This window comes from Zea mays, chromosome 2 (assembly GCF_902167145.1).
Source record: "Zea mays cultivar B73 chromosome 2, Zm-B73-REFERENCE-NAM-5.0, whole genome shotgun sequence".
Lineage (NCBI taxonomy): Eukaryota > Viridiplantae > Streptophyta > Magnoliopsida > Poales > Poaceae > Zea > Zea mays.
The window spans coordinates 227734751-227754738 of record NC_050097.1 but is presented as its reverse complement, the minus strand read 5'-3'; positions in this window follow the sequence as shown (position 1 = coordinate 227754738).

The window sequence follows — 19988 nt, the reverse complement described above, 5'->3', positions numbered from 1 at the left end:
TTCAGGATACGGATACCTCACTCATCGCCTTCTGTGAAAAGTAACTCTCACTCGGACAAACAATTCTGTTACCGACAAATAAGTCCAGATACTCGAAACAAGAGGAAAAAGAACGCAGCTTTACAACACGACGACAGTATGTTTGGGCCTCGGCGGCCGCAGAAAACATACGCACACTACAAGATGAACCGATCCTGCAGGCTCAGACGTCGACGGAGGGGGAGCAGCAGCACCCTCGGCGTCAACTACACCTTCGGCGAGGTCCGACCGAGCCTCGGACGGCAGCACGGTCGGAGGATCTCTGCTCCGAAGGACGACATCAGCACCGCGCCCGGGCCATCGCCGCCAGGGTCTCCTCCAGGAATCCGGCCCGAGCAGACGGCTCGGCCGGCCCGAAGCCTCAGCCAGCTGTCCCCCGAGGACATCAGCCTGGCTCATGGCCTCGGCAACTCGACTCCGGCGCTGGTCCCGCCAGTGGACGGCCCGGCCAGGCGCCGGCCGACGAAGTCTTCTTTTCAAGCCAACTCTGCCTCTGTCCACACTGACACCGCTGCCTCCGGCTTCGGCTCATCGAAGAGCGGCCGAGGGTTCCTTTAACTAAGCAAGAGAAGCCTCGGGTAGCAAGGCCGACCGAGCCGAGGGACTCCTACGCCTCCGGGATACGGATACCTCACTCGTCACCTTCGCACGAGGCAACTCACACTTGGTTAAGCAGTTCAGTTAGCCGACAGGCGAGTCCTAGTGCTCGAAATGAGGAAAAACACGGCTCCATGCCAAAAATACATACATGTTCAGGCCTCGACAGCCACAATGAATAGACACCGGCGCTCAAGGTGCCATTACAAACGAAACTCTGGTTCCGCCTCCGCGGGTACGAACAACCCCCCACATTGGAGGGCCCGCGGGGCGCAAGGCTCTAGGTGGCTCACCGCCGCCCGCTCCGGCAGCAACGACAACGACCTCCGCTCCAGGTGGCCAAACTGCAGCGGCGGTGGCCTCAGGGCGGACGCCGCTGCAACAATGTCCTCGCCCACGTCTCCACTCGAGGGGCGAGGACAAGCTATCAAAGCCAAAGAGCCGGAGGCCCGGAGCGCGGATGGTGGCGGTGATCCCGTCGGCGACGAGGACTTCTTCAGCCGCCACCACCTCAGCGTCGATGACGGAAGCCATCTGCCCACCGGCAGATCCCCACTCGGATCCTCCCGGACGAGCGGAGCACCAACCTCCACGCAGAGGCGCCGTACCGGGGCAAAGGCAGGACAACCCCAGAACACGAACGCCGCCCTAGCAGCGCGCGACGTCTTGGGCGGTCCTCCGGTGCGCGCGGCGCGACAACCGCTCTCGCGGCGGGAGGGGGCACCGGGAGCCGAGCCAGGGCCAGCTGAGCCAGCGAGCCCAACGCGCTGAAGCTGACGACGCTCGCCGCCGACCAGCCCCGCGTTGTCGAAGTCCGACCCTCCCGCTAGGCCGATGAGCGCCCTCTCCCTTGAATGCTGAGGGAGAAGGTGACCCATGAACCCGCGCGGGAGGTAGAGCTCCGGCTCAGCCCGGCCTCCGCCCCAGCCAGGATGATGAAGATCCTTGAAGCTGAGGGCGGGACCAAGATCGCAGCCCGGCTCGCTTCTCCCCACCATCGAACTGGTGGTCACCGTCTTGGGTGACCACCAGCGAGGGGATGCAGCCGGGCCGCCTGATGAAAATCCTTGAAGCCGAACGATGGCTGAAAGGTACCAACTTCCGCGAAGTTGCGCTCCCCAACGAGAGCAAGACGGAAGAACCACGGGCGCCCCCCATCCGGGGGCTCGGAAGGTGGAAAGACGTGATGTATGAGGGGAGCGCGGAGACATGGTTGCCTTTCGAGGGGGTCACCCTACTTTTAAAGGCGACTCTCCCCACTTGCATCCTCAACCGTCGCGGACTGAGTCTTCTCCAACACGCTCCAAGGTCTTCCCCCTACGACAAAGGGGCTGGGTCCCACGCGTCATGCAAACTAGCCCAGGACAGAAGGAGCCAAAACCGCCGCGCGCGGCGCGCGCAACTGCCCAGCGGTTACGAGCATTCCTCCACTTTCGCCCAGGCCAGCGGGTGAAAGGGCGGACCGCCATGCAGGCGGCATGCAACCGCACCAAGGGGGCGTGCCCTTTCGACTTCGACGCATCCAGCATGAGGGCCCAGGCCCACACGTCATGTAACCGGCGCGCCGATTACTGCGTACAGGAAACTGCACCGCTACTCGCACCACTATCGTGCCTCCTCGACTGCGGAACTAGTACCGCGACTCGAGGCAACCCTGCGCATGACCCAACAGTGCCAACCAGGCACATCGGTCACGGGTCAGTCAGCCGCGGGAGAAGGCGCGACGGCCGATATGGCTAGAAATGGGCCGGCAGTAATGGCGGTGGCAGGCGGGCGGAAGCAGCGGTCAGGTCGTCAGCAAGCTCACGTCCCCTCCTGGGACAGCGAGAGAACCCTCTCCCACGGCGTGAAGACGACGCGCCCGTGTTCTGTTCCCCGAACGGCTCGCGCATGCGCAACGGCTGCCCCGCGAACCACTCGTCCCATCGCATTAACTCTGCGGCAGGACAGGCGGCACCTTTGGCAGGCGAAGCAGGCGACGCTTCGCTTCCGCCATAATGACCGCGTCAAAAAAGGTGCGCCACGTCGTTTGATTTCGTATCCTTTCCCTTTTCCTCTTTCTCTCTCTTGCCACAGGGACCCGGAAAGGGGATACCCCGAAAGGGATCCTTCTCCACGAAGGAAATGGGCCCTGAGCCCCCCTACTGATCAGAGGTTCGAAGGCTGGCCCCTCGGAAGGGTTCAACAGCTGCCTCAGAGCACTCGGGCTCCGCGCCCACTACTGGTTAGAGGTTCGAAGGCTGGCCCCTCGGAAGGGTTCAACGACCGCCTCAGGCCACTCGGGCTCCGCGCCCACTACTGATCAGGGGTTCGTAGGCTGGCCCCCGAAGGGTTCGACAACCGCCTCAGACGCAGAGCGAGGGATGACCCTGGGCACGTTCGATACATAACCAAGGCTCGGGCTACGCTCCCGAGGTACCCTAGGACATTTCCGAGACCAACGGGAACAATTTTGTAACGGAATCCCACCAGAGGGAGGCATCGAGCCCTCGGACCCCGCCAAAAGGGGACCGGGTCCGGCAAATCACCCGCAGGTACTTTTGGAGCGCGCCTCCGGGCCACTAGCCGACCCCTAACGAATGGGGCACGGGCGTCCACTCGGATTACCCGTTAGCAACTCACTGGAGACACCATGTTCGGCGCCCTCCAAGGGCAACATGGCGCTTTCCCCCCCTCCTCCTTGCGGAGAGGCGACGCAGGGGCGTATGTAAAAAAGTCGAGTCTATCCTTGACCGTCCTCTCGCTCTGTGCGGAGGCTCGGGGGCTGCTCTCGCAAACCCGGCTCCGGCCAAACCGTTGACAACGTCAACATACCAGCCGAGAACTTGGGACTCGACTATGCACCCGGGCTACGACCAGTTCGCATGAGGGAACAACCAGACCGGCCGAAGCATCACGAAACACATTAAGACCTCAAAGGAGTCAAACCACTCCTCCGAGGCCTCGGGGGCTACACCCGGCGGGTGCGCTCGCACGCACCCACCAGAACGAAACGCGACCGAGAAAGGCCGGTCCCCTTGCAAAAAAGTGCGACAAAAGCCTCCAAGCGAGTATTAACACTCCCTTTGAGGCTCGAGGGCTACTATCGGGGACCATAATTAGAGGTACCCCCAAGACTCCTAATCTCAGCTGGTAACCCCCATCAGCACAAAGCTGCAAAGGCCTGATGGGTGCGATTAAGTCAAGGCTCGGTCCACTCAAGGGACACGATCTCGCCTCGCCCGAGCCCAGCCTCGGGCAAAGGGCAGCCGACCCCGGAGGATTTACGTCTCGCCCGAGGGCCCCCTCAAGCAACGGACACACCTTTGGCTCGCCCGAGGCCCAGTCTTCGCCAAGAAGCAACCTTGGCCAGATCGCCACACCGACCGACCGTATCGCAGAAGCATTTAATGCAAGGATGGCCTGACACCTTATCCTGACGCGCGCCCTCCAGTCGATAGAGCCGAAGTGACCGCAGTCACTTCGCCGCTCCACTGACCGGCCTGACAAGAGGACAGCGCCGCCTGCGCCACTCCGACTGCTGTGCCACTCGACAGAGTGAGACTGACCGCAACCAAGTCTGGCTTCGGGCGCCATAGGAAGCTCCGCCTCACCCAACCCCAGGGCTCGGCCCCCATCTCGGCCTTGGCTCTGGAAGACGACGAACTCCGTCTTGCGCCGACCCATCTGGGCTGGGACACGCGGCGACAATTTACTCGTCGGTCCAGGGACCCCCCGGGGTCGAAACGCCGACACCCTTGCTCCTCCTCCTCAACACCTTGGCCGTTCCCAAGTCCTTGCTGGTCCTCTCCAAGGTACCTAATCATCAAAACATCCATGGCCCCAAGCGTAAGCTCTGAAACACAATTGACTAGGGTAGAACGTACCTGGAGATTTAGCTGTCGTGCACGAGATCGTGTTATCGGTCCATTCATTGTATGTATAGAAGTGATGTCTTCATCCTCCTCCTCCTCTTGAATTGGAGTCGTCCTCGACTCGGCCTCATCTTCGTCACCCATATATGGCTTCAAATCTGAAATGTTAAAGGTGGGACTAACCCCAAAATCTGGCGGCAACTCAAGTGTATATGCATTATCATTAATTTTTGCAAGAACTTTATAAGGACCTGCAGCTCGTGGCATAAGTTTAGACTTTCTCAAATCAGAAAACCTATCCTTTCTCAAATGAACCCACACCAAGTCACCAGGTTCCAATTTCATTTCCTTCCTACCTTTATTAGCAGCAATACGATACTTTTCATTCATCTTTTCAACTTACAACTTAGTTGTTTCATGTAACTTAAGAATGAATTCAGAACGTTCTGTAGCATCCAAGTTCACTATTTCAGAAGGTGGTAAAGGTAGCAAATCAATTGGGGCATGAGGATTAAAACCATATACTACCATAAATGGACTAAGCTTGGTTGTGGAATGAATCGATCTGTTATAAGCAAACTCAATATGTGACAAACATTCCTCCCACAACCTCAAATTATCCTTCAAAATAGCCCGCAACATGGTAGATAAAGTGCGATTAACAACCTCTGTTTGCCCGTCAGTTTGGGGATGACAAGTAGTAGAAAACAACAACTTTGTTCCCAATTTAAACCACAAAGTTCTCCAAAAATGACTTAAAACTTAGCATCCCTATCAGAAACAATAGTATTTGGCACACCATGCAAACGCACAATCTCAGTGAAGAACAAATCAGCAATATATGAAGCATTATCAGTTTTGTGACAGGGTATAAAATGTGCCATCTTTGAAAAACGATCGACAATGACAAAAACACTATCACTCCCCCCTCTTTGTTCTAGGCAATCCCAAAACAAAATCCATAGAAATATCCTCCCAAGGTGCACGAGGAACAGGAAGAGGCAAATAAAGACCATGGGGGTTAAGTCGGGACTTAGCTTTGTTGCACGTGGTGCAACGAGAGACGTAGCGCTCAACATCACGCCGCATCCGAGGCCAATAGAAATGAGTAAACAACACATCCTCGGTCTTCTTAACACCAAAATGTCCCATCAAGCCACCTCCATGTGCTTCCTGCAAGAGTAGAAGATGAACGGAGCTAGCTGGAACACACAACTAGTTAGCACGGTAGAGAAGGCCTTCACGCAGCATAAATTTTTGTCACGTTCTTCCCTCTCTGCAATTTTCAAAAGCATCTTTGAAGTCCAAATCAGCAGCATATAATTCCTTTATAGTCTCCAAACCAAATATTTTATGATTAAGTTGGGACAACATAGTATAACGTCTAGATAAAGCATCAGCAATTACATTATCCTTTCCTTTTTTATGCTTAATAATGTAAGGAAATGATTCTATGAATTCAATCCATTTAGCATGTCGTTTGTTTAGATTAGATTGTCCCTTAAGATACTTCAAAGATCCATGATCCGAATGTATGACAAATTCTTTAGACCATAGATAATGTTGCCAAGTTTGTAAAACTCGTACTAAAGCATATAATTCTTTGTCATATGTAGAATATTTCAGAGTTGGACCATTCAATTTTTCACTAAAGAAAGCAACAGGTTTACCTCCTTGAATGAGCACTCCTCCAATCCCAATGCCGCTCGCATCACACTCGAGCTCGAATGTCTTGTCAAACTCAGGAAGTTGCAGCAGTGGTGCTTGTGTGAGCTTTGACTTGAGGGCATCAAAGGCTTGTTGTTGTGATGGTCCCCAATGAAACGACACTCCATTCTTTGTCAACTCATGGAGAGGTGCTGCAATGGTGCTGAAATCCCGCACAAATCGCCTGTAGAATCCTGCAAGACCAAGAAAACTTCGAACCTGCGTGACCGTGGTTGGAAGTGGCCAGCTCGTGATGGCAACAATTTTTGCCTCATCCATCTCAATGCCCTGCGATGTCACAACATATCCAAGAAAAGACACACGATCGTTGCTGAAGGTGCACTTCTCAAGGTTACCAAATAAACGTGCATCACGCAAAACATCAAAAACAACACGTAAATGTTCAATATGATCTTCATGAGACTTACTATAGATAAGAATATCATCAAGATATACCACCACAAATTTACCGATGAAAGCACGCAAAACCTCGTTCATCAATCTCATGAAAGTGCTAGGCACATTAGTTAACCCAAAAGGCATGACTAACCACTCATAAAGACCAAACTTAGTTTTAAATGCAGTTTTCCATTCATCACCTAAAGACATACGAATCTGGTGGTATCCACTACGCAAGTCAATTTTAGAGAAAACAATAGAACCACTTAATTCATCAAGCATGTCATCCAATCTAGGAATAGGATATCTGTACCGAATTGTGATGTTATTAATGGCTCTACAATCAACACACATGCGCCAAGTGCCATCTTTCTTAGGAACCAAAAGAACAGGAACAAAACAAGGACTAAGGCTCTCACGAATGTACCCGCGGTCCAAAAGGTCCTGGACCTGGCGCTGAATCTCCTTAGTCTCCTCGGGGTTTGTCCTGTAGGCAACACGGTTGGGCAAGCTCGCCCCTGGAATTAAATCAATCTTGTGCTCAATGCCTCGCACAGGTGGCAATCCAGAGGGTATCTCAGAGGGAAACACATCCATATACTCTTGCAAAATGTTAGAAATAGCAGGTGGCAAGACAATAGATGTATCATCAATGGAATAGAAAGCATTTTTGCACACCAAGGCATAGCAAAGTCCAAGAGAGGCATGTAACTCATCAAGATCATATTTAGTGGCTAGCAAAGTAGGAGTTTTTAACTTAATAGGTTGCTGATTTTCAGAGTTCAAAACACCTTTTTGCTTAGCATTAGTATTTTTCTCATGTTCAAAGTGGACAATCTCAGTGGGAGTCATAGGAAGCAACACAATTTTCTTTCCCTTATGCATGAAAGTATATTTATTAGATCTACCATGGTGGATAGCATCAGTATCAAACTCCCAAGGACGTCCCAGTAAAAGAGAGCAAGCATCCATAGTCACCACATCGAAATCAGCAAAGTCATGGTAAGAGCCAATAGAAAAATGCACCCTTGCTGTTTTTGTTACCTTGAACTTACCGCTGTTGTTAAACCATTAAATGTGATAAGGGTGGGGATGCTCTCGTGTGGTCAAGCCAAGCTTCTTGACCACCTCAACGTTCACCAAGTTGTTGCAGCTACCACCGTCAATGATGGTATGTACACGGCAGTCCTTGACGATGAGGAACATGTTGAAAAGGTTGTGGCACTGTCTGTTGTCGTCGTCACTAGCCGTGGTACTCAAAGCTCGTTGCACAATCAAGGCCTTATAGGTCTCGGTCGCTGTTGTACCAAGAACCTCTTCATCACCATCATAAGTCTCTACAATGTTAGCTCCAACAATATCTTCATCTTCAACATCAGAAGCACTAACAGACCCACCATCACCAGTAACAAAGCGAGCTCGCATCTCCTCTTTTAACGCATTCCATGTTTGTGGTGCAGCACGTGTGTTAACAAGTCCATTCCACCAAATGATAGCAAAATCTCTAAATTCACTAGTGGCTTGTCTAACCCTATGCTGCTCAGGAACAAGATGGGAATTAAAATTTTGTTCTACCGTCATCTCCCAGTCTAAGTAAGCTTCAGCATCATAAGAACCCATGAACGGTGGAATAGAAAACTTAATCTTAGCAAATGGATCATGGTCTGGTTCAGGATTATGATGACGACGTCTACCATTACCTCCCATACCTTGTCGATTACGTGTGAGGTGTTGTCGCAGCGGTGCATAAACATCGTCGTCATCGTCGTCGTCCACAGGAGAGTGAGCTGGGGCTGGAGTTGGTGGTGGGGGACAAGCCTCCAGTACGTCCATGCGTGTAACAAGTTCAGCAACTCGTCGATCAAGCTGCTCATAGGATGTCGAGGCAGAGTCCTGGTATTTTTTAAAAGCTTCAGTCATCGTGCGCATCATCTCCTTCAATTCCATTTGAGAGACACACTCATCGTCGTTAAGTTTAGGCCCCTTATCCTTGTCCATTTGATTCTTTGGTCATGTCATTGTTAGCACAAAACAGAGACAAAAAGGCAACAAACAATGTGAACCCTACAACTATCTCTCAGGGTGGTGGTGGAGGTGGTGGAATACAAATTATGTAGCGTCTTACCCCGCTCTTACAACGTTCTTACCAGTACTGCAGGTGGCAAACGGTGACCTGTGTGACTGTCCAACGAGCGTGGGTGTGATTGCAAAAGAGTACCTGTTCTGCTCGAGGGAAAATTGGAGCTGTGGGAAGGCTGACTAAATATATATATGTGGCACACAAATCAGTAACAGATAGCAATGCTGAATAAGTGTTCCAAGTACTCGTCCTAGTTGCTGGCCTAGAAAATGTAATAGAACAGTTGGACCAAAGCACAAGAAAGGAGGTACAAGTATCTAGTGGGAATGGCAGTTCTGTAAATAGGGCAGATTTTTCAGCACTAGTAGAAATCAAAGGCGCGTTTCAAAAGGAGTACCATCAAAAGAGCTTGAAATATTCTGAATTTTTTTACCACTGATCCAAAAACATAAAGGATGGAAGCACACAAAATTTCACTTGAAACAGAGTTGTATTGTGGCCTAGAGAAATTCACAAAGGATCTCTGAAATTCCTGAAAACACTTAAACAATCTTTTTTAATTATCTTCCCGATTTTTTTGAATTTTTTTGACCGAACCATAGGCCAGTTTGGGTCACCCCAGAATGTAGTCAGGAATCTGCTGTAAAAATTTGAGCTCAAACGGAGCGTCGAGCGAAAAGTTATGCCTGTTTTATGGAAGGTACCTCAAGTTATGGTTTTCAAAGGCACAAATCGGCAGGAACCGAAGCGAAGGCTATGGAGCACAGGGTCAGTTTTAGATATAGGATTTGTTTTTTGGATATGGTCGATTTAGATATAGGATCTGTTTTGTGGATATTGTCGGTTGTAGAGATATGATCTATTTTGTGAATAGGATCGGTTGTAGAGATAGGATCTGTTTTGTGGATAGAGTCAGTTGTAGAGATAGGATCTGTTTTGTAGATAGGGTCGGTTTTGTAGGATGGAAGCGGATGGATACAATCAAACTGAACCAAAACAAATCTAATCCAGCAACCAAACTCAACTAGAACACGAACTCAGAACTGCGGACTCTAAAACTGAATTGTGCAAAGGCTAAGGCGATGGTTTTAGGTCGGAATAAACTAATTGTAATATATATTTTTGGCTTTTTGTGGACTATGGGACAAAACAAAAATAATCTAAAGGTAGAATTATACCTCACGGACAACCTGGAAATCTGATACCAATTGATAGTAGACGCGGCCCGATCTTCCGTGAGATACGATAATTTGATTGAGTGGAGATCTCGACGTTGATGATCCAAGGCTCCAAGCGAACGGTTCCTCGCAATCACTACACCACGACTCTGTTGGTTATCACCCGTGACACACGAATGACCTCGCCACGAAGGCTTATCCCTGCAAGCGCAATCAAGAACACAAGCAAGAACAGGAAAGAAACACAACCAAAATTGTATTGATTACGGGAGGGGGTCTCACAAGCCGATGACGGCGACACTGTTCGATGACAGAATTGATCTAAGCAAAACCCAAACCTAAATGTGGCGGCGACTGCTAAATAAATAGATTATTAGGGCGTGCGTAGCCCTGGACTCGCCCCTAATGGGCTCCGACGCGATACACGGCCCAACGGCCCAACAGACGGTGTCGCAGCACCAAAATAGAATCTGAACGCTGACTTGTTTCGACGATTCCCGTTGACTCCGGATGAATTTTAGGGTGGAACCAGTTGAGTTGGTTAGATAATCTCGTTATCTTTCCAACCATATCCAGTCTGTCGCAATCGGAGTCCGGATGCATCTTGGGCGTCCATTTTAGTGCAGACTGGTCCTGGAACCCGAGATGGAGTCGCAGCTGACTCAGACTTGATCTCCTTCCTGTTGTGGACGCCCTTGCTGCTCCTCCTCAACACCTTGGCCTTTTCCAAGTCCTTGCTGGTCCTCTCCAAGGTACCTAATCATCAAAACATCCATGGCCCCAAGAGTAAGCTCTGAAACACAATTGACTAGGGTAGAACGTACCTGGAGATTTAGCTGTCGTGCACGAGATCATGTTATCGGTCCATTCATTGTATGTATAGAAGTGATGTCCTCATCACCCGGGCTGTCAGCGGGAGAGCGGCGCGAGAGGGAGAGGGGAGGAGCACCTGACAGGTGGGGTCGGGCTGTCAGGCGCGGGGCGGGCGTGGGCGTTGCTGGGCTGCTTGGGCCGCGGGAGGAGAGGGGGGGGGGGGGGAGAAGCGGGCGCGGGCGTGGCTTGGGCTGGATATGGCCCAGCCGAGGGGGGATGTTTTTCCTTTTTCTTTTTCTGTTTTCTATTTCTCATTTCCATTTTCTATTTTTATTTCTTTTTATTTCCTTTTCTTTTGAATCAACAATTAGCTAAATAATCTTATGTGTTAAAAGTAATCTATGTGAGGTGCTCTAACAATCAAAGTGTATGCATATGATGAGATGACTTAAAGTGTGGAGTTTAGGGGGAGATAAAATAGGGGGGAGATTAGGGTTCAAAACCTTGGGTTGAAATTTTGGGATGTTACAAACCTACCCCACTTAAAGGAATCTCGCCCTCGAGATTTAGACTGGATTTGAGAAAAGATAAGGGTATTCCCTCCTCAAGGAGTCCTCACTCTCCCAAGTAGCTTCCTCTTCTCCTTCTCTGCTCCACTGAACTTTACAGAGTTTCACTTCTGATTTGCGGGTCTTCCGGACTGCTGAGTCAAGAATCTTTATTGGCTTCTCACGGTACTGAAGATCTTTCTGAATCTGTATTACCTCTTCTTCGATGTGACTTTCTGGTGCTTGCAGGCATTTGTGGAGTTGGGACACGTGAAACACATTGTGGATATCAGACATGGATTCTGGTAATTTAAGACGGTATGCTGCGGGTCCCACTCTGTCAATGATGGGATAGGGGCCAACGAATCGCGGTGCTAGCTTCCCTTTCACTTGGAATCTTCTGACACCGCGCATCGGGAAGACCTTGAGGTAGACGAAGTCTCCTTCCTCAAATCTGAGTTATCTCCGCCTGTTGTCCGCATAACTCTTCTGCTGACTCTGAGCTTCAAGTAATCTTCTGTGGATCAGGGCAACTTTCTCCTCATCCTCTTTAATAAAGGCAGGTCCTTCCGGTGCCTTTTCCCCTACATTGGACCACATGAGAGGGGTCTGGCATTTTCATCCATGCAATGCTTCGAACGGTGACATCTTGATGCTGGTCTGATGGCTGTTATTATACGAGAACTCCGCATAAGGCAAACTAGATTCCCAGCTTCTATCGAATGTTAACACACAGGCTCTTAATAGATCTTCGAGGACCTTGTTGACCCTTTCTGTCTGCCCATCTGTCTGAGGGTGATAGGCGGTGCTGAAGTCTAGCTTGGTGCCCATAGCTTTCTGAAGGCTTATCCAAAATTTAGAGGTGAACTAGGTTCCTCTGTCTGACACTATCTTTCTTGGAATGCCATGGAGTCTGACTATCTCTTTGAGATAAATTCGGGCAAGGGTGGCTCCTCCAAAGGTAGTTTTCACTGGGATGAAATGGGCTACCTTGGTAAGACGATCTATTATTACCCAGATAGAGTCATTCCCTTTTTGCGTCGGGGTAGTACGGTTACAAAATCCATGCCTATTTCTTCCCACTTCCATTCAGGCACTGGGAGGGGTTGCAATAGGCCTGCAGGCTTCTAGTGCTTGGCCTTCGTTCGTTGGCAGGTGTCACACCGGGCCACATACTGTGCTATCTCTTTCTTCATCCCTCTCCACCAGTATCTGGTTTTGAGGTCTAGGTACATGTTGGTAGTTCCTGGGTGGGTGGAGTAGGCTGAGTTGTGAGCTTCCTCGAGCAGGACTTCTCGTGCCTCCTCTTTTGGTACACATAGACGATTCTTGAACCAAAGGGCTCCTTGTTCATCTGTCCTAAGGTCCGGAAGTTGTTCTTTGCGAGCTTTTTCCACAAGTCTTGCTGTCTCTGAGTCCAGGCGTTGAGCTTTGCATATGAGGTCTTCTAGCATTGGTTTGACTTCGAGGCTGCCGTTGTTTCCCAAACATGCATTCAGTTGAGCTGATTCCTTCTTCCAATCTTCTAAAAAGTTGGTTCCCTTTATCCCGAAAGGTTTTCGGCTGAGGGCGTCTGCTACCATGTTGGCCTTCCTGGGGTGATAATGAATCTCAAGGTCATAATCTTTGATCAGTTCGAGCCATCTTCTCTGACGAAGGTTGAGATCTGGCTGAGTGAAGATATACCTCAGACTCTTGTGATCGGTGAAGATGTGACATTTGTTCCCAATTAGGTAGTGCCTCCATATCTTCAGGGCATGCACTATGGCTGCCAATTCCAAATCATGGGTGGGATAATTCTGCTCATGTGGCTTGAGTAGGCGCGATGCATAAGCAATGACTTTCTCGTTTTGCATCAGCACGCACCCTAAGGCTTGCCTCGAGGCATCATAGAAGACGACGAAGTCCTGATGTATATCCGATAGTGTCAAAACGGGTGCAGTTGTGAGCTTCTCCTTTATGATCTGGAAACTTTCTTTGCAATTCGGGGTCCATACAAACTTATTATCCTTCTTGAGGAGTTCAGTCATAGGTCTTGCTATGCTGGAGAATCCCTTGATAAAGCGGCGGTAATATCCTGCCATTCTTAGAAAGCTTCGAACTTCACTAACGTTGGATGGCTGCCTCCATTTTGATACTGCTTCTACCTTGGAAGGGTCTACTTCTATTCCTTCTGCAGTCCATATATGCCCAAGGAAGGCTATCTTTTCTAACCAGAATTCACATTTACTGAGTTTAGCATAAAGTTGGTGTGCCCTAAGTTTTCCGAGGACAGTCCAGAGGTGACGCTTATGGTCTTCGCGGTTCTTGGAGTAGATAAGGATGTCGTCAATGAAGACTACGACAAACTTATCCAGCTCTTCCATAAACACCTTATTCATGAGGTTCATGAAAAAGGCGGGTGCGTTTGTTAGTCCGAAAGGCATCACTGTGAATTCATACTGTCCGTACCGGGTGACAAATGCAGTCTTCTGAATATCTGTTTCCTTGATTCTCAGTTGGTGATAACCAGACCTTATGTCTATCTTGGAGAAGTATTTGGCCCCTTGAAGCTGATCGAAGAGGTCGTCGATCCGAGGGAGTGGATACTTGTTCTTGATTGTGACTTCATTTAACGATCGGTAATCAATACACATCCTCATACTTCCATCCTTCTTAGAGACAAAAAGTACTGGTGCTCCCCAAGGGGATGATCTGGGACGAATGTACCCTTTTTGTTGAAGATCTGCGATTTGGAGCTTCAATTCTGCTAACTCGGTAGGAGCCATGCGGTATGGTCTCTTTGCGATGGGCGCCGTTCCAGGAATCAGATCTATGTAGAATTCCACTTCTCTTTCTGGTGGCATTCCTGGCAACTCTTCCGGGAACACATCCATGAATTCTTCTACCACTGATATGCTTTCTGTTACTACATTAAACATCATTGGATCATTGGCGGGTGGCTGAGCCTGACAAGAGACTGACTTTCCTTGGTGGTCTGTGAGAAGGATTGTCTTGTTTGCGCAACTTATGATACCTTTGTGCTTGGTCAACCAATCCATTCCTAAGATCACATCAATCCCTTGGGATGGCAAGACAGTTAAGTCTGCCAAGAACACTACCCCACTTAAAAGGATTCTGACTTAGGAGCATTTGTGCTGGCATAGAAGGTCTGACCCTGGGGTTCGGGTGACCAAGGGAATCTCTAGAGGGGTAGAGGGGATGCCATGCTTTTTCACAAAACTAGTGGCTATAAAAGAATGGGATGCTCCTGAATCGAAAAGTACAGTAGCGGGAGTAAATTCAATAAGGAACTCACCGAGCACTACTCCCGGAGCTTGCTGAGCCTCCTGAGCATCGACGTGATTTACTCGTGCCCTTCCTTGATACTGGGTCTTGTTCTGCTGGCTGATGGAGGAGGGTGCCTTGGGGGCGGGTGCTGAGGTATTCTTGGGGCCATTCACTGAGTTGGAGTAAGCAGGTCCTGATGGCTTCAGCTGGGAGCAGTTGTTCTTGAAGTGACTGGGATCTCTGTAGTGCCAACACGCATTCGCTGGTGGTTGGTTGCTTGCAACTAAGGGGCATGAAAGGAGCTCTGACTCTGTTGACTGAACCGTGACGGAGTGGGTCCAGCTGGTCTAATGAAGCTTGGTCCCTTGGGTGGAAATCCAAAGGATCGAGTTTTCTGGTGCCGATCTTGATGCTGAGCTCGGAGGACTTGGAATTTCCTCTTGAGATGGCCTTTTTATTCTTCCTTTGCCCTTTCCACTTGCATGGCTTTGTTGGAGATGTGCGAGAAACTGAGGAAGTCTTGGCTGGCTAGGATGGTCTTGAGTTCTGGTCTGAGCCCCTTCAAAAAGCAGGCCATCTTCTTGACTTCGCTATTGACGTCGTCCGGCGCGTAGCGGGCCAACTCTGTGAATTTGTGCACGTACTCACTGACAGATCTTCCGTCTTGAGTTAGTTCCAGGAATTCATCTTCCTTGAGCTGAACGATCCCTTGGGGCACATGGTGCTCTCGGAAAGCAGTTTCAAACTCTGCCCAGGTAGCATCTCTAATGGCAACATTGAAGGTATCCCACCAGGCTAAGGCCATTCCGGAAAGTTGATGAGCAGCCAGTTGAACACGCTGATTTTCCGGGCATCCGATGGCTTCCAGCTTCCTTTTAATCGTGCGCAGCCAATCGTCAGCATCGAGGGGATTGCTAGATTCGACAAACGTGTGAGGCTTGAGCCTCAGGAAATCTTCCATCCTGTCTTGTGGTCTTCCACCATTCATGCGTTGATTTTCTAGACTTCTAGTGAGGACCTCGATGAGTCGGGTTTGGTTGGCTAGAACTTGGGCTAAATCTAGGGGTAGTTCTGGAGGTGCGGGGAGGTGGGTCTCACTTTCTTCTCTACCGGCTTCTCTTTCAGCTCTTAGGAGAAACCCTGCTCCAATCCCGGAGGCGGTAGGCGTGGTTTTATCCGAAGCCATCTGCCAGGGGGAGAGAGTCACTATTATGCACATACCAATTTTTTCCAACCAAGTTATTTTATTCATTACACCAATACATTACAAGCATACAACTACTACAAGTCGTACTACACGCGAGCGTTCTCTGAGGTACTACCGAACTCTTTTTCTAAAGTGTCCCCAAATTCCTTGAGAAGGTCATCAAGGCTAGCTAGGGACATATCCTCGACGTCGGACAAATTCTCTATCCTGGCGGGAGTTGGTGCTGGAGGGGCCTTCTTCTTCCGTTCAGCCTGGCCTCCTTGGTTCTTGGTCTTCTTTTGGATTTTCTTCGTGGGGGCGAGCTTCCTCAGCTTCTTATCATAATCCATCTTCAGGGTTTGGTAGGCTTCACGGGTGTTGGCCTTCTCGCCTTCTGCTATATCGAGACACTCTTGGAGGGATGCCTTCTCCTTCTTAAGTTCCTTGACCTGCTGCTCTAAGCTTTCCACCCGGGAGTTTAGGTGGGTGCAATGGGAGAAAAGGTCATCGTAGTGGTTATCGAGAGTGTGGAGGTATCCGGCCATGTAGACGATGGTGGGGTCATCCTCGGTAGGGTCTCTCCCTGACAGGGCCTGAAGTCTTTTCCTCCAGGTGGGGGTATTTTTGTTGCTAGGTGGGAAGTAACGAAGGGGGTTTCAAAGATCTCTCTGCTGTAGTTTTGGCATAGCTGTTTAAGGGCTTTTCGGGCAACACTTTGGCAAGTGTCTGCGAAGCGGTGCCCGATGAAGGTGACTTGGAAGGGAGGGTGGTTTGGGTAACTTCGGCTTTCTCCCAGGTAGACCACCATAGAGCACTTCTCCACTCCATTTTCGTGGTATTCCTTCTAGACATATTCGGGCTTCTTGCGGATCCCCATGCGTAGCGTGCAACTCCGTAGGAGGTGAGGAAATCCTTCCTCCTCTGGGCAGTAGGACGTCCTAATGACCCAAGAGCCTTCCATCTGGTAGGAGAAAAGAAGGGTCCGTTAATATCGGGGAAAGGAGAGAAGGTTTTTCTTAGGGGTAAGAGGTGTTTTCTTGTTAAGGCAACTTTTAAGGTCAGGGCTGCGGTCTATGGCCAGTCCTATGGGTTCTGATACCACCTGAAGCGTCCTGATCCTTTGGGACTCAAATGTGATACAATTACTAGTCCCAGGAGGCTAGTAACCACATTCCTTACTTCAAATAGTATAGAGTTTGAATAAATGTTATTACAATACCAGGGTACAAGCTTGAGAGAGAGCCAGAAATATAAAGCGCAGTAGAAGATAAACTAGCCCAAGCCACAGGCAGAACTGGGTGAAGACATAGCCCCCTCAATCAAGCATAGCAGAAAAGAAGTCCTCAGCTGCTGAAAAACATAAATAAATCTGGGTGAATACACTAGGTATTCCGCAAGCCCACCCGGCTCCCGTAAAGAGAAAGAGACCTATATCATACATGCTTCATATGGTGGAGTTGAAGTCACTCTTCTTTTCTTAGAGAAAGGCAGTACTATTTTAGGGTTTTCCCGGAGAAATAGAAATAACACGTTGCTTAACCACCACTGAGCTTCCCGCTCCCGTGGCACCAATTTCTTTTCCAGAGGCACACTCACACACACATATTTCCCTGTTCACTGATGTTGTAGAAACACTAATTGTCATACCACACCAGACTCGTCCATTCCAGTGGACACGGACTATTCGAATAGGTTTGAACTCTACGTAGAGGGGTACACTTTACCCACTAGTCCGGCTCTGCGATCTCATGGCCAATGAGATCCGAATCCGAATCTCTTTCTTTCCTCGCACGTCCTAACCTTAACGGTTATACCGGAAGGAGTCAGGCCACTGCCATGCCCAAACCAGACAAAACATTCCCCCTCCTTATCCTCCCTGTGCTCCCCAGCCTTCATAACCCTGGGGTCGGACCGTACGAGTTCAGATCGAGTGACTGCCCACACAACCTCGAGTGGTTGTACTTTTCATGAGTACAGGTAGTGAAGGATGACAAATCGGTCCTTATATGAGAGGACAATCCTTCTGCTCATGCCTAAACCAGCTGAGCCATCACCTTAGGTCCTCCCCTAAACCAAGGAGTCCCTGATCATCCTACTCACCAGGTGATGAGGGTGAATACCCTTCATCGCACACTTTTTGAAAACATCGTTGGTTACAACCACTGCCCCTTTTTCCCATCCCATATCTTGTGATCAAAAGGTGTTAGTTAATGCGGGCTATCTCTTGCTCACCATGCAAATAGATTCCATCCCTTAGTCCCGGCTTAGGTAGTGGTAGAGAGAATAGGTAAATTATGCATCAAGGGAAGGATGGACTTGCCTTCGTCGAAGCTTTCTTGGCACAAAAGATTTATCTCGGAGGGGTCGGGTTCCTGCCCTTCTTCCGGAGCTACAAATTCTGGAGGATCGGATCCCTCTTCTGCTAACAAGCACAGATAAGAACAATACATCAATCATGGTGACTTAGTGGGGTGTGCCAATTCTTATGCCTTATTATTTTTGTGCTCTATAATTTATTTAAACTATTTTTGGTTCATAAAATATCAGCATATAAATATATATATGAAAATGGGGAAAAGAAATGGGAAAAGAAAAAGAGAAAGAGTTTCTAGCTAGCTAGGCTGGGGGGTGTTTTTGGCCCAGCCGGGCGCGAGCGCGCGCGCGACCGCGTGGGCAGGCGGCCCACTCGGCCCACTAGCGGGGAGACGGCGTGGGGACAGTGCTGTGGCGCGGGCTCACATGCCAGGGAGAGGGGGGCTGACGGTGTTTGAACGGTGACGGGGCAGAGGGAGCCAGTCGGGCAGCCGCCGGTGAAATCCCGCGGCGGTTCTCCACCGTGGGTCCGGTTCTGTGACGGGGGAGCGGTGGCGAGGCACGGGCGAGGGTAGGGGGTCACGGAGGTGGGGTCAATTTGGCTGGTGGAGGCTTGGGTGGCCGGTCCACAGCGGGTGGCGGGCTCTCGCGGCGGTGAGGTCACCTGCGAGGCCACCGAACGCGATAGGCGACGAGCAGGCATGTGTTAGGATCATGACAGAGTGGCGGACCTTAAGGACTAGAGCAATTTGACCAAGCGCTACTGGAGAGGGGAGGACGGAGCTCATCGGAGTGAAGGGGGGACGCGGCGGCGCTAGCTCAATCGGGCTCGGGAAGGAGAGGGGGAAGTAGCCGAGGCTAGTGTGGAGAAGGCGGAGCTTGGGCGGTCCCTTTTATAGGCGCCCGGGAGGGGGGAAGGGAGGAGGGACGACAACGCCGACGAGCTCGCCATGATGGCGGTGATGGCGCAAACGGCGACGGGATGGCTCGGGCAGGCGGGGGTGAGGGGATGGCTCGGGCACAGTGAGCGGGGAGGTAGCTGAGGTCGGTGCGCGCGTTAATGGCGAGGAGACGGGGCTGCGGTGGTCGGCGGCGAACGCGCCGGTGAAGGCATGGGCGGGACGAGGGATCTGACGAGCGGGCCCGAGCTGTCAGCGGGAGAGCGGCGCGAGAGGGAGAGGGGAGGAGCAGCTGATAGGTGGGGCCAGGCTGTCAGACGTGGCGCGAGCGCGGGCGTTGCTGGGCTGCTTGGGCCGCGGGAGGAAAGGGGGGAGAAGCGGGCGCGGGCGCGGCTTGGGCCGGAAACGACTCAATCGAGGGGGGATGTTTTTCCTTTTTCTTTTTCCGTTTTCTATTTCTCATTTCCATTTTCTATTTTTATTTCTTTTTATTTCCTTTTCTTTTGAATCAACAATTAGCCAAATAATCTTAGGTGTTAAAAGTAATATATGTGAGGTGCTCTAACAATCAAAGTGTATGCATATGATGAGATGACCTAAATGGTGGAGTTTAGGGGGAGATAAAATAAGGGGGGAGATTAGGGTTCCAAACCTTGGGTTGAAATTTTGGGATGTTACAGCAGCTGATTACGGAGGCCAAGACGAAATACCTGGCCAATTTCAAGGTGGACAAGAATCAGAAAGTCGTCTGTATATGGGATACTAACCTGGCATCACTCCGACCTGCTTTAGGTACCCCCGATATAAGTAACATGAACGACATCCAAGCTCTTCGATCTTACATAGATGAACAACAGTAACAAATGCAACAAATACTACGGAGTGTGCAAGAGGATTATAGGAGGCTAGCACGTGTGTTTGATAAATCTGCCATTGCTAATTTTTCATTGCACGATGTTGAAACTAGAGAAAACCCACAAGATGCCCAATCCCAACACTTAATGGGATGGCGATGAACTCTTACACCGGGCAGCCACATCCTCCACCACCTCTTGGGAACAACTCATGCCCCTACGCACGGCTGGACAGTCTGGGCCTGAGGCTG